Genomic DNA, 15,161 nt, shown 5'->3' with positions numbered 1-15,161 from the left:
CTCCAGTTTTTCCACATGTAAAAGTAGTTTTCAACATTTGTTTTTATAAGATTTTCCCCTTTTTCTCTCCCCAAGACAGAAAGCAGTCTGATATAGATTATAAATGTACAATCATTTAAAACATATTTCCATATTTATCATGTTGTAAAAGAAAAATCAGAACAAAAGGAAAAAGCCACAAAAAAGAAAAACAATTGAAAATTTTATGCTTTGATCCACATTAAGTCTCCATAGTTGTTTCTCTGGATATGGATGACATTTTCCATATCAAGTCTATTGGAATTAATCACTATATTACTGAGAAGTGCTAAATTTATCATAGTTAATCATCATACAATCTTGCTGCTACTTTGCAAAATGTTTTCTGATTCTACTCACTTCACTCAGCATCAATTCATGTAAGTCTTTCCAGGCTTTTCTGAACACAGCCTGCTTATCATTTCTTATAGAACAATAATATTGCATTACATTCATATACTACAACTTATTCAGCAGTTCCCCAATTTATGGGCATCTACTCAATTTCTAATTACTTGTCACCACAAAAAGAGCTGTTACAAACATTTTTGCATACATGGACCCTTTTTTCTCTTTTATGAGCTTTTTGGGATACAGACCCAGTTGTAGCACTGAATCAAAAAGTATACACGGTTTTATAGCCCTTTGGTCATAGTTGCAAATTGTTCTTCAGAATGGTAGCCATCTAATCTTATTCATACTCAAAAGTAGTCTCAACAGCACATACCCCAGAAATAATTATCCTTGAAAATGTGCAAGGAAAGGGAACTCAGCATGGCAAGACATTCTATTTTGGGGCAACTGTAATTGTTATAAAGTTTTTCTTCACATCAAGGCTCAATTTATGAGCAACTTTCAGACATTACTGCTCATGGCTCAACCTTTAGGTGACAAATAGAGAAAGTTTATTTCTTCCTTTATATAAAAGTCCTTTAAATATTTGAGCTTATAGCTATCATGCCCCAAGTGCTTTGCAACCTTTTTTTTTTTTCCCCTCTATGCACTAGAAGCTAGGTTCCTTCAATTTAAGCTCATATGTCACTGACTCAAAGGCATTTCATCCATCTACTTGTCCTCCTCTGAACATTTTCCACTTTATCAATAACCTTCTTAAACTAGAGCCTCCAGCACCAAACACCACAGATGAAATCTGGTCAGAACAGAGTACAGTGAGATGATTATCTACCTGTTCCTGGAATCTATTCTCTCATCATGCAGGTAAAAAAAAAAAAAAAATTAGTTGTTTTTTTTTTTTTTTTTTTTCACTACCTTTGTTGTTTGTACTTTATTCTGGAAAAAGATCATGATATCAGGGAGGTGATGTCATGACTTACAAATGTATTAGATTTAAGTGAGGGAGGGTAGTACAAGGCTACCTGCCTCATTTTCCCCTCTAGAGCTATCAGGTCCAGTGGCCAGATGATTAGAGATAACCCTGGATGCATAGAAGGTTATTTTTTTTTTAAGTAAAAAGTTCCAACGTATTTATTAAGAATTAAAAATACTGTAAAGAATCCATACAGTTCATTTCACAGTCAACTAAATGAATATCTGAAATTATTCCAAATGAAGAAAAAACAAATAGCTTTAAAGAACAGAGCAGGACAGGTCATCAGGAACAGGGCAACTTAGGGATGGGACCAAAGCAAACAATGACATGAAATGCAGTGCATATTTTTTTTTTTAGCACTAAATGATAAGAATGTACTTATTAGGAGATCCCCATGAGTATTATTTTAAAAAATACATTATAGGCATTTGAGGGGATTCCACATTTTGCTGTGCTCCTCCTGGGATATGATTCAAGAATATATTAGATCCTTATTCTGGGCTGCTAAGTCTCAGAGTTATCTGATGACACAACTGAAGATTTGGCAAAGGTGGGCTCAGGATTACTCAGTGTGATTGCCCAACTTGGCATTTGGAGTCTTCTGATTATTGCATACTTACATTGGATATCATTATAGGATATATAGAAGGGGGTGAGAAGAAAAGGGATGAAAGACAAACTATGAAAAGCATCTGTGGAAAGGACCATGGTAAAAAAAATTTTTAATGCAAAATACAAAGAATTAGTATATTTTCTCCCTAAATTGTGCTGAGGTTTCTGGTTTCCAGCCAGTTTATAAGTGAAAGACTATAAGTGATTGACATCTCATGGAAAACTTGGGGCCCTTTCCCATCAAAAAAACAAACAAACAAAAAAATGATTTTCCTTAAGGATGATTGTAATTAACATTTTATTTATTAGTTAAGTAAAAAAGGGTGGTGAAATTGGCCCTTTTGAGGTTAATAATGCTAGTCTGTTGCTGTTTATTGTCAACTGAAATCATTCTTGTCCTGTGATGTTTGAAACATCTTTTTAGAAGGAATTTCAGGATTCCTTCAGGGAGAAAGCTCCATACAAAAATAATGAAGCAGCTATAGTCCTATTTTCACAGGTGTAGCCTAACAATGGCAAATAAATTAAATGAGTTGGCAAAATGGCATGGGAGAAAAGCCAGGCACTTCTATGGATGTCTATTGCTCATTACAAAGAGAAATGAATCCTTTTTCTTTTCTTTTCTTTTTCTTTTTCTTTTTTTTTTCCTCTTTTTTTTTTGTTTTTTTTTTTTTTGTTTTTTTGCCCATGAGAGATAGTGAGGTATGGAGAGAGGGGACTTCGAAATTACACACCAGCATCCGTAACTCATTTAGACATTTTCATGAATTTTCTCAACTTTCACAAACTGTCGATCCTGATCACTTCTTAAGTCACCCAATAAACTTTTTGTGAACTCTAAATTATTTTCATTGGTTTCAATTTTTATTGAGTAGGTGACCAGACTGTCCATTGTGGTCCTGACCATTTTTAGAGATTCCAGTTACTTTAAGTCATTCTCAGATGCCAGTTTTTCTAGATAATCAGGTGGGAGAGAGGCATCTCTCTGGGTTTTTTTCAAGCAGAGTGTGGACTTGTTTCTGCACTTTCTCAAGGGAGATCATGGCACTGGGAAGCTTACTCACTCTCCTCTTCAGCTCCTCCACATCAGTGTATAGAGAAAGCTGAACCTCCCCCTGGCTCCTCCCAGTACTCCCAAGAGCATCTTTATCTGTATCCACCAATACCTTCAAGGTGCTCTTGGAGGCTGGCCAGCAGATGTTCATTCTCTTTCCTCTTATAAAGAAGAGATTCCAGAGTTTCTGTCTGACCAGAAGATACTATCTGGATAGACTGGAGGCTGCCTTCCAAATGCTCAAACTTGTATTTGAAATCATCACTCCTCTTGTGATGAGATAACTAAGGCATCCCTGTTCTTGAAAATGTCTTTCTCTTCTTGTTGAACTTTCTTTGACTGGGTGCACATCTTCTTCCAATGTCTTTATCTCATTGGGGAGATGGGACAAGGAATCCTCAGCCTGAAAATTTTTCTCTTTTAGGGATTGTAATATGAAATGTTCCTTTACAGAAACTTCCCTGAATTTTTCTTGCTCCTCTTTCAAGTTCACCAGTTCTTTGACTTCAGCATAGACATCAGATTCCAGGGTTACTAAAGAAAATTCCAAAGACTGGATGTCCTTTTCTATGTATTTTGCCAAGGTCGGTAGTCCACCACATTCCTCAATGCCTTAACATCATCATTGTAATAATCTGTCTCCTCTAAAGAAACAATCTTGGCTTTCATCTCATTTATTTCCTTCTGACTCCTCTTCTGGACATCAATGAATATGGTTATGTTCTCATTGATGGGCTTGGTGAGCTCTATGAGTCTCTCTTCCATAGTGTACTTCAGGAAGTTGAAATTCTTTTCCCTGTAATTTTTGACTACTCCTGGAATCCTTGACTACAAGGCTGCCATCTGAAAGATCTTTCAGTATCTTATTCTGCCATTTTTGTAGCACATCAGTGATATGATTGATCTCATTGTCTCCCTGCTTGATTGCTTTTTCCATCAACTCTTGCTTATGTTGGAAGTTTTTTTAAAGATGAATTCAAAATTCAGAAAAGTAGATTGTAGAGATTGGGCCTAGTAATGATAATTTGAAAGCTAATCCAGCTTCTTTCTCTGCCTGGTGAAGCCATCATTTCAGAGTAGCATTTGATGAATGGACTTTCTCCAAAACATTATGGATTTGAACAGGCGATGAGGGTGAGGTAGAAGAGAAAATTGAGAACCTTTTCCAATTAGCCAAAGAAGGAAAAAGAAGAGGAGAGAGTGGACACTGGTAAGGATTTCTCACCACCTCCCTCAGTGGGAGGGCTTTTTAAGCTAAGGTCTTTAACAGGTCTCAGTTTGATGGAGGTCACAAACATTATCTCAAGATATCTTGGGGTTTACTGGCTAGATTTTTTTTCTCAAGCATCATGTCTTAAACCAAAACAACTCTGACTTTCTTAGATTGGTCCAGGTCAAGTCAGAAGAGGTCATTGTTTCTGATCTGATTGACTCAGATGAATGGAAATGGCAATCATTTCCAAAGTAAAGATTGACCTTAGTTGTGAAGAAAACTAGGGGAAAAAAATCAGTTCTTCCTTTCAGTTATCTTCATAATCACACTAAGCAAAGGACCTATGATTGTTTTTCAATTCCTCTCCACTGTTGCCTTTCCCAATAAAGCTGAAAATCAAACCAAAACATACCTGCTGAACTTTCCTTGCTAGTATATGTTCATTCTTAGCATTAGCATTCCTGATACTCTTTTTACAGTATCTTGTCATGTTATTACACTAATTATCTATGCCTTGTACTCAATTCTTTTGTTTTTTAGATCTTTCTTTCTAAAGTCTATATTAGTTGGAAAATTTCTCATGTCTGTTCAAATAAATCCCCATTTTGTTTTGAATTATTTCTTTTTCTGTCTTTAGAATTTTATTCTGTACATATATACCTTCTCTACTGACATCCTAGGAGTGTTTTTTATTTGTGAGATCCTAATCTACATATTTGTTTAACTCTTTAAAGTCTTCACACTTCCTTCCCTCTTCCCCCAAACTAGGCTATGTGTCAGACTATGCTCAGATTTCCTCTCTCTATTTCAATTCTAGGATTGATGCAACTTTCTCCTAAGTTTTCCATTGTCCACACACCTACAACTTATTTCTTTTCGTACAAATCTGATTCAGAAAAAAAAAATTCCCTTATTTATTCCACATTTTGATGGATGAAATCATCATAAAAGCATAATACTAAGTTTTGCTGTGAAACTTAAAGATCTATGCTCTTTTCACTTCCCTTCCTTTTACTTTGGCAAAAATTAGCCTCCTGGTTCTATTGCTCACTTTCTGTTGAAGCATGGTCAAATAGCTCATTCCTTCAAGAGAAATCTAAGAGATTCTCCTATTGATGTTTTAAGGTTATATTGGAGAGAGCCATGGTATCATTCATAAAACTAAAAGTAACCCAATTAGTCTTAACCCCTGATCTGGAATTGTAGGACGTTAAAATGGAGAGTTTTAAAACTATTAAATCCCTCAGGACCACCCCTTTCTGGAAATTCTTATCTCAAGATAAGAACTGACTAATTTAAAAAAGGAGAATAAGGTTTATAAAATTACTATAGGAGTGGCAGATATCAAAAGAGGACTTTTTTTTTTTTTTTTTTGCTGCCAATGTTGTTTTTGTTGTTTGTTTGTTCTTCATTTTCAGATTTTTCCTCCTTAACAGGGAGAAGGGAAGAAAAAGAAGAAAAAAATAGTTCCCTTCAAACAATGGGAATTGTTTTTAGAAGACACTGGCCTCCCAGAGGGTCCTGTATGCTTTCTACTTCATTCAACAATTTCTTATTTTGTGAGGCCAAAGTTGTTACTCATCTATCCCACTTCTATTCTTCGGATAGCCCAAACTTGATATGACTGCCATGCCCTCTTTACAAAAAATTTCAGCACCATGATAAAATATTATCCTCCCAAGATAACTCTTGAATTCCCTGGAAGCTTGTGGGTGAAGCTATACAAGTCAGAAATTATTACTCTGCTTCTGTCAGAAAGAGAGAGAAAGAGGATAGACAGAGAAAGATAGAGAAAGAATTATAGGAGATAAACTGGTAAATAAATTCTCCCATCAAATTTATTTCTACACATAAGAATGGCTAAACATTAAAAAAACAAAGAAATACTTTTTAAGCATCTATTAAAAGAACAAGATTCAGTAACAATTTAGAACTACTGATGTGATCTTCAAAAGAGGATAATATTCAAGCTTCATCAGAACATAAAGCAATTTGTGAGATTGCTGGTTATACATTTTACATTTTACTTCAGTTCTAAATTATCACACCACTCTAAATTTGAACATCCTTTGAATAATCATGAATAATCAGACATTTTCCGAGTCAGCTGCCCTTAAAACTGTAATAGTTAACTACTCCTATATGTGCTGAAAGCAACTGTTTCTGCATCCCTTGAAAAACTTTTTTTTTTTTCCCCCACTGGACTTAGGGATCCAGGACATTTCAAACTCATAAGGTTACTTACAATTTTAGACATGATCATCTGCAGGGGTCCTCAAACTTTTTAAATAGGGGGCCAGTTCACTGTCCCTCTGATTGTTGGAGGGCCAGACTATAGTAAAAATAAAAATTTTGTTTTGTGGGCCTTTAAATAAAGAGACTTCATAGCTCTGAATGAGGGGGATAAACATCCTCAGCTGCCGCATCTGGCCCGCGGACCATAGTTTGAGGACCCCTGATTCTAGAGACTGATGTTTGATCACTTACTTTATACAGAAAATACACATCATAAAAGGCTAGCATTGGTCCATATATAAGCGTGCCTTCCTTCTATGTTCCCTCTGAGGCCTGCCACAGGATAATAGTGATGGGTATGGTGGTAGTGACAGTGGCCTGAATGCTACCTTCCTCAGTACTCTGCACAGGAAAATAAGAGCAGAGATCATACTATTTGCCCAATGAGAAAGAGTCACAATCAAGAGAGGAACAAGTTAGACTCTGTTTTCTCTTAACTACTGTAGCACACAGATTTGCCTTCTATTATGGGCCAGTAGTGTGCCAAGGGTCAATTTAGAGTTTCCACATGTGATAAGATGACATTTTAGCAAGTTTCTCCCCTCTTCAACATAGATTAAGCAAGTTTTTCTCTGTCTTCAGAATATGACTAGCTTAGAGGACTAAGTTTTAACTTCTTTGACATATTTTCTTGGTTTTCTAAAGTCATAAAAAGGCCACCATGTAGAGCTGAGACTTTTCAGATTCAGCAGGTGATCAAAAACTATAGTAATCAGGTGTCAGGTCAACCTACCTCTAATACTACATCATACTAAAATGTCAAGTTCTTTCATTAATGAGCCTTCCAAAAGATCAAAGCAGTCAGAAAAGTTGTCAGTTTCACAAAGCTTCCAAAATGAGTCATCTTGCTTTTGGAGTCCCTGGAAGTTTCTTGGAGAGTTGTGTTTCTCTGATGTTTCTTCAGATGGTTACTATAGTCCATTCATTTTTATCACAGAGAAAAGCTAAATTATGGGATCTTTCATATAGATTATATTCCATTCACAGGTTGCTGGTTCAATAATTAATGGTCAGAAACTTTTTGATTTTGTCTGCTCATTTTCCTAGTTTATTGTTTTTGTTTGTTTTGTTTGTTTGTTTGTTTTTAACTGTTGACATAGGTTTCTGTTTCCAGGGTGGAGGGTGCACTCTCACCAGGTTCAAGGGTTTTGTGCAGCTGTTTTCAGAAATCCTTTGAGGATCTGACCACAAGAATTCTTTTCTGCCTTAGAGCTGTTAGAAGTGTCCCCACCCCACTGTAACTGTAAGATCTAGTGTAGTAAATCAACAGAGTTCTGTTTTGCTGATGTTTGTGCCCTGGGATCAGGACCAGGTTTGCTCTGCTGGTGCTACCTACACTGAGACTGCACACCAGACTCCCACCCTATCGCCACAGATCTTCTTCACTGACTTTCTTTCTTCTTCTTCTTTTTTTAAATAGCTTTTTATTTACAAGTTATATGCATGGGTAATTTTACAGCATTGACAATTGCCAAACCTTTTGTTCCAATTTTTCCCCTCCTTCCCCCCACCCCTCCCCTAGATGGCAGGATAACCAATAGATGTTAAATATATTAAAGTATAAATTAGATACACAATAAGTATACATGACCAAACTGTTATTTTGCTGGACAAAAAGAATCGGACTCTGAAATATTGTACAATTAGCCTGTGAAGGAAATCCAAAATGCTGGCAGGCAAAAATATAGGGATTGGGAATTCTATGTAATGGTTCTTAGTCATCTCTCAGAGTTCTTTCGCTGGGCGTAGCGGGTTCAGTTCATTACTGCTCCATTGGAACTGATTTGGTTCATCTCATTGCTGAAGATGGCCACGTCCATCAGAATTGATCATCATATAGTATTGTTGAAGTATATAATGATCTCCTGGCCCTGCTCATTTCACTCAGCATCAGTTCGTTTCACTGACTTTCTCACTATATCCTAGTGTTCCCAAGGCTGAGATGTACAGAACCCTCTAGCACTATTGCTGATTCAGAGGTCCTGCTTCACTGATGCTGGGGTCTAGCAGAGGCTGTGGCCAGACTGAGGCTGGATCTGGAGCTACATTGGTACAGCCTGCTCTGGGATTACACGCTAGATTTCAATTCTTGTTCCACAGACTTTTTTCTGTTGACTTCCAAGTCCTCTTTAGTGTCTGAATTGAGAAGTTTGGAAACTACCAGTGCTGCCACTATTTCAGAGGTCTGGCTGGGGTCAGTTCTGGGTCCTGGGCTGGCACTGCTGCTGGGTCCAGGGGTGCACTGATATAGCCTGTGCTGGGATTATACACTGGACTCTTACCTTTGTTCCACAAACTTTTTTGCTGAACCTCTTGGTCCTCTAGGCTGAGAGGTCTATAAGCCACCAGTACTGCTGGTGATTCAGAAGTTGAACTGGATCTGCGGCCTCAGCCTGGGCCAGGGATGCTGTTGCATGACCTGAACCTGGACTGTATACTGCATTTTACCCTGGTGTCATAGACTTTTCTTGATGACTTTCTAAATTCTTTTTGGCTGTTCTGACATTCTAATATTTGTTTAGTAATTATTTAAAGGAATTTGGAGTGATTTGGGAGAGAGTTTGGGTGAATTCCTGCCTTTACTCCTTCATCTTGATTCCACCTCCACAACCTCCATTTTGAAGATTACTTTTTCCAAAGAATACCAAGATTTGATGGCCAAATCCTGATGAGTCAGTGGTGGCCTACCATTGTTGCCCCACTGATTTATAAAGACTTGTCCAGATGTCCCAGTTTTCTTGCTTATCATATCTATTTTGGTTTCTTTGCTATTTTTCTGATGGAAGGATGAGAAAACTATTCCCCAAATAATTTTATCCTGTGTCTTTGGAACCTTTATTCTGTAACTCCTTAAGCCTTTAAAAAATAAATGTGTGTCTTTTCTTGCTTGTGATTTTGTCTCTGTAGGAACTTAAGCTGATAAAGGTATTGCTGAAGTGTAGCACAGTAGCTCCCTAGGGATCTCTTTCCACTGTTCCAATAACTTTTTTCTTCACTCTCACTTTAAAAAAATCACATTAAATACTAAAAATGTTTATGACTCCAAAAGGAAGAAAAATCTCTTCACTTTGAATGATTAAAAGGAACATTAAATGAATGTAAAATAGAAGACAGGAGTTCAAATTCAAATAACAATTCCATTTGTAGGAAACAAATCAAATCTGATTTCTTTTGGACTTCATCTGTCTGTTTCATAAATGTGTCTCCGTGGGATGAGTCCTGAGTACATTTTTTTTTTTTCTATTGCCTTCTTCTTTTCATTTTCTCAACTATTTCTGGATTAATGCCCTAATACTTGAGTCTTGGACAAAATATGACTTTTCCAAAGGATCCCAAGAATTATTCTACAGGAACATTTTTGAAGGAGTTAATATGCAGAGTTAATATAAAGAGAGTATTTGGGGTAAAACAAATTCAGATGTATGACATATGAGGATAATCAAGAATATGGATGCAGTACAATCCATATGGTTTAAGTCTCAGTGCATTTGAAAAATATCTTTCCCTGTCAATATTCATATTGGATGACAGTAGGATAGGTTAGTTTCAGTGTGTTTGCCAACCTTGGTAATAATACATTTCAGGATAGATATGACTAGGTATATGACTCATTTCACCCTTTATTGGCCAAACTCACAGAAATACCATTATGGGAACTTTTCTTATATCAGAATATTATTACTATATAAAAATAACCTATATTATAAAAAAATATTAAGTCCACATTCATTTGCAGAACTCTTTTATATTCTACACACAGAAGAGTCTAGTTATATAATCTGTGTTTTCTGGAAGCTAGAAGTCTAAAATGAACAATTAAGATTAAGGGTCCTAAAACTTTCTTATGTCATGAATTTCTTTGCAGAATGGTGAAACCCATATACCATTTCTCAGAATAATAATTTTAAATTCATAAATAAATACAACTTAAAATAAACCAATTATATTGAAATATAAATATAAAATATCTTTAAAAAATTCAAAACATTAACAATAAAAATTTCCAATAAAAATACAGAAAGGTAGATAATTTAAAAATAAAATAAAAAAGATACATAATTTGCCACTTTTTCAAATAATAAAGCTTAATTTTACATTTATTTCTAAAAATTAATACTAGGACAGCTAGATAGTGCACTGGATAGAGTCCTGGGTCTAAAGTCAGGAAGACTCATTTTCCTGAGTTCAAATGTGCCTCAGAGTTAGTAGTTGCACAACTCTTGGCAAGTCACATAACCCTGTTTGCCTCAGTTTTCTTACCTATAGAATGACATGGGAAATAAAATGTCAAGCCATTTCAGTATCTTTGCCAAGAAAATACCAAAAATATAGTCAAAAAAAGTTGGACATGACTGAATAACAATGGAAATTAAATATAACAAAAGGGAGAAATTCAAAGTAACAAGTAAAAATATGCTTATCATTGTAGTGATAACTAAGACAAACAACCATTGACTAATTTCTAATTGCAATGAAATTATTGTCAGTAAAGTTATTTATTTTCACTTGATCAATCTTGAAGAGGATTTCTTAAATTATGTGTGTCTCAAAATGAGTTCATGATTTAGATTAAAGGGCAATACTATAAGCAAATTAGGAAAGCAAGACTATAAGATTTTTGGAGATATGAGAAATACATGGTCAAAGAAGAACCAGAAAATATTGTGAAATGCAAAATGGAGAATTTTGATTCCATTACATAACATAGGTTTTGCACCAAAAAAACCTAATGCAGCCAAAATTAGAAGTAAAGCAGAAAGATGGAAAACAATTTTTAGTCAGCATTTCTGATAAAGATCTCATTTCTAAAATCTATAAGGAACTGAGTCAAAGAATTCAAGTCATTTCCCAATTCATAAATGATCAAAGTTTATAAACAGGCAGTTTTCTTATGAAGAAATTAAAAACATTTGTTAGTCATATAAAAAAAAATCTCTAAATAACTACTGGTTAGGGAAATGCAAATTAAAGCAACTCTAAGGTACTACCTCTTATCTATCAGATTATTAATGTTGGAGGGGAAAAGTGGGACATTAATGTTAGAGTTGTAAACTGATTCAGCCATTTTGGGGAGCAATTTGGAACTATCCTCAAAGGATTATAAAAGTACGCATACTTTAACCTAGCAATACCACTACTAGATATTCAATCATAAAAAAGGGAAAAGGTACCACATATACAGAAAAAAAAAATTTAAATGATGGCAAAGAATTGAAAATTGAGCGAATGCTCATCAGTTGGGGAATGACTGAATAAGGTGTGGTATGTGAATGTAAATGGATTATTATTTTTTGAAAAGAAATGATGGGCAGGTAGATTTCAGGAAAACCTGGAAAGACTTATGTGAACTGATACAGAGTGAAGTAAGCAGAACCAGAACATTGTACATAGTAATAGCATCATTGTGTGATGATCAAGTATGATAGACTTAACTTTTTTTTTTTTTTACCAATACACCAATTCAATACAATCCTAAAAGATTTATGATGGAAAATGCTATCCACATCCAGAGAAAGAATGCAAATAGAAGCACACTATTTTCACTCCCCCTCCAACTTTTTCTTATTTTTTTTTTTTTTCCTATTTGTTCCGATTTTTCTTTCTCAATATGACCAATATGGAAATAAGTTTAACATGATTGTACATGTATTAACAATATCAAATCACTTGATGTCTTGGGGTGGTGGGAGGGAAAATATTTGGAACTGAAAATCATACAAAAATTATAGCTAAAGTGCTACTACTGGGCTTATATCCCAAAGAGATACTAAAAAAGGGAAAGAGACCTGTATGTGCCAAAATATTTGTGGCTGCCTTGTTTGTAGCGGCTAGAAACTAGATAATGAATGGATGCCCATCAATTGGAGAATGGTTGGGTAAATTGTGGTATATGAATGTTAAGGAATATTATTGTTCTGTAAGAAATGACCAGCAGGATGAATACAGAGAGGCTTGGAGAGACTTACATGAACTGATGCTAAGTGAAATGAGCAGAACCAGGAGATCATTATATATTCAACAACAATACTGTATGAGGATGTATTCTGATGGAAGTGGATTTCTTTGACAAAGAGAAAATCTAACTCAGTTTCAATTGATCAATGATGGACAGAAGCAGCTACACCCAAAGAAAGAACACTGGGAAATGAATGTAAACTGTTTGCATTTTTGTTTTTCTTCCCGGGTTATTTTTACCTTCTGAATCCAACTCTTCCTGTACAAGAAGAGAACTGTTCAGTTCTGCACACATATATTGTATCTAAGATATATTTTAACATATTTAACATGTATAAGCTTGCCATCTTGGGGAGGGGGTAGAGGGAGGGAGGGGAAAAATCGGAACAGAAGTGAATGCAAGGGAGAAAGTAAAAAATTACCCAGGCATGGGTTCTGTCAATAAAAAGTAGTAATTATTAAGAAAAAAAAACAGAAAAAAAAGAAAGCTAAAAACTATATCTATGTATAATAAGGGGAAAAAATGTGTTTGTGTATTGTGTGTGTGTGTGTGTGTGTGTGTGTGTGAGAGAGAGAGAGAGAGAGAGAAAGAGAGAGAGAGAGAGAGACCCACCCTTTTGGTAGTCACTTGAAATTTCTGGAACCCTTCTCAGAATGATGTTTTTAAATACATTTAAACAAACCCACATGTATTAGAAAAGAAACCAATTATACTGAAAACTCATCAAAATATCTTTTAAACACAACTTCTTAAACAACCACTTAATAACTCCAGATATGTTTTCCCAGAAAACTTTTGACTGGGCCCAAATGTTACTCCAAGTGTTGCAGTGACTTTACTAAAACCATTTCTCCTCATCCTATTAGAAGTTCTGTTACCATTCTAGCTGCTTGATAGACTTAGATAGATTTAAACCTTCCAATTTGTGGGAAAAAAAGATGTTTTGGCAGGGAGGCTTGGCCTTAGTTTAGGAATTGTCCTATTTGTGTGATTCTGGGCAGTTTATAATTTCTTTCTGCTTCAGTTTTCTGAGTCAGTTTTAACTTAGTATTTTCTTTGTGGATGACAAAATCAAAATTGTGTTATCATGCTTCTTTTTTTCATTGTTACTCACAGTTTCAAATCATGTTACAAAATTTTACAGAGCAAAGTGGACCTATAGTGAGAAACAACTTCATCCCTAAACACGGATCACATGAAATATAGTAGAAAGGTAAGAAGCTATTAAAATCTGAAGAAGAAAAATTTAAGAACTTCAGAAAATTGATTATCTTCACTTCATGAAAACTATAGACATTCTGTTTAAAAAAAAGTACAAAAATAATACTAAAATCTCCAATTATTTTAAAGAGACAATGAGCATTTGGAGGAATATATGAAAGATATTTTTAAAGTTTAACAGCATCAATCCAACTTGTCAAACTGTTCCAAAAAATTAATCTTAAGAAGATGATTATTATGTTCCTGGGGTGGAGCCAAGATGGCAGAGTGAAGTCAGGAAGCTGCTTGAGTTCTTCCAGTCAGTATCTTTCAAGAAACCACATGAAACCAAGCCTCTGAATAGTCTGATGGGATCAAATGTCTCTTCAGTTCAAGAAAGTTTGGAAAAGTTTCAAGAAAGATCAGTCTCACTGGAGTGAAAAGTCTTCAGCTCAGCTCAGACAGACAAAGAAAAAGTCTTTGTAACAGAAAGTTGAGAGAGTATTAATCTAGCAAATCAGCATCTGAGATCCTCCATCTGGCTCATTCAAGAAGCAGATCAGTGGAGCAGTTTCCAGTTGCAGCTCAGAAGACAAACTCTGAGAAACCTAGGCTGTTTCCTAAATAGAACAGATAAAGCTATTCCCTGCAAACACAAGGGGGGAGCTGTACTCATAGCCAAGTCTCAGAGCTTCACTGGAAACTTGGGATAGCGCCTCTGCTCCAAGAGCAGAGATCAACCATAAAAGTAAAATAAATAAATAAGGAAATACCAAAAGATAAAGAAAGAAAATGAGCAAGAAACAGAAAAGAATCTTGACCATAGAAAGTTACTATGGGAAGGGAAGCCCCAAACCCCAACTCAGATGAGGAGAAAATATCCACAAAAGAAATCTTAAAGAGTGATATGAATTGGTATCAAGCCCAAAAAAGCTTCTTGGAAGCACTCATAAAATAATTTAAAATGCAAGAGAGGAAGAAGAACAAATGAGAAAAGAAATGAGAGGGATGCATGAGAGAGTCAACAGCTTGGAAAAGAAAGGCAATGCCTAAGAAAATATAATTTGCAAAATTCAAAAAAAAAAAATCCACTGAAGAAATCATTTTAAAAAGTAGAATCAATCCAATAGAAAAAGAGATATAAAAGTAAATGAAGAAAAACACAGAATTAAAAACTAGAATGGGGCATATGGAAGCTAATGACTCTATGAGACATCAAGAATCAGTCCAACAAACTAAAAAGAATGAAAAGAATGAAAGAAAATGTAAAGTACCTTATTAGAAAAACAGTCAATCTAAAAAATAGATATAATTTTAAATTTTTTTTTATCTACCTGAAGGCTATGGCCAAAAAAAAAAGAGTCTGGATAGCATTCTCCAAGAGATATCATGGAAAACTCCCTTGATATTCTAGAGGGGGAAATAATCATTAAAAGAATCCACTGATCATATTCAGAAAGAGATTCCACAAAGAACATTATTG

The 15,161-nt window shown here is 35.2% G+C and overlaps 1 protein-coding gene across 1 annotated transcript in view; it reads right to left on the bottom strand.

The window, feature by feature from the left end:
- CNTNAP4 (contactin associated protein family member 4) overlaps positions 1 to 15,161 on the bottom strand; it is a 630,591-nt gene that overhangs the window by 326,497 nt on the left and 288,933 nt on the right. The window lies entirely within an intron of this gene.

The sequence above is a fragment of the Antechinus flavipes genome, chromosome 1 (assembly GCF_016432865.1).
Source record: "Antechinus flavipes isolate AdamAnt ecotype Samford, QLD, Australia chromosome 1, AdamAnt_v2, whole genome shotgun sequence".
Classification (NCBI taxonomy): domain Eukaryota; kingdom Metazoa; phylum Chordata; class Mammalia; order Dasyuromorphia; family Dasyuridae; genus Antechinus; species Antechinus flavipes.
This window is presented reverse-complemented; position numbering and strand designations above follow the sequence as displayed.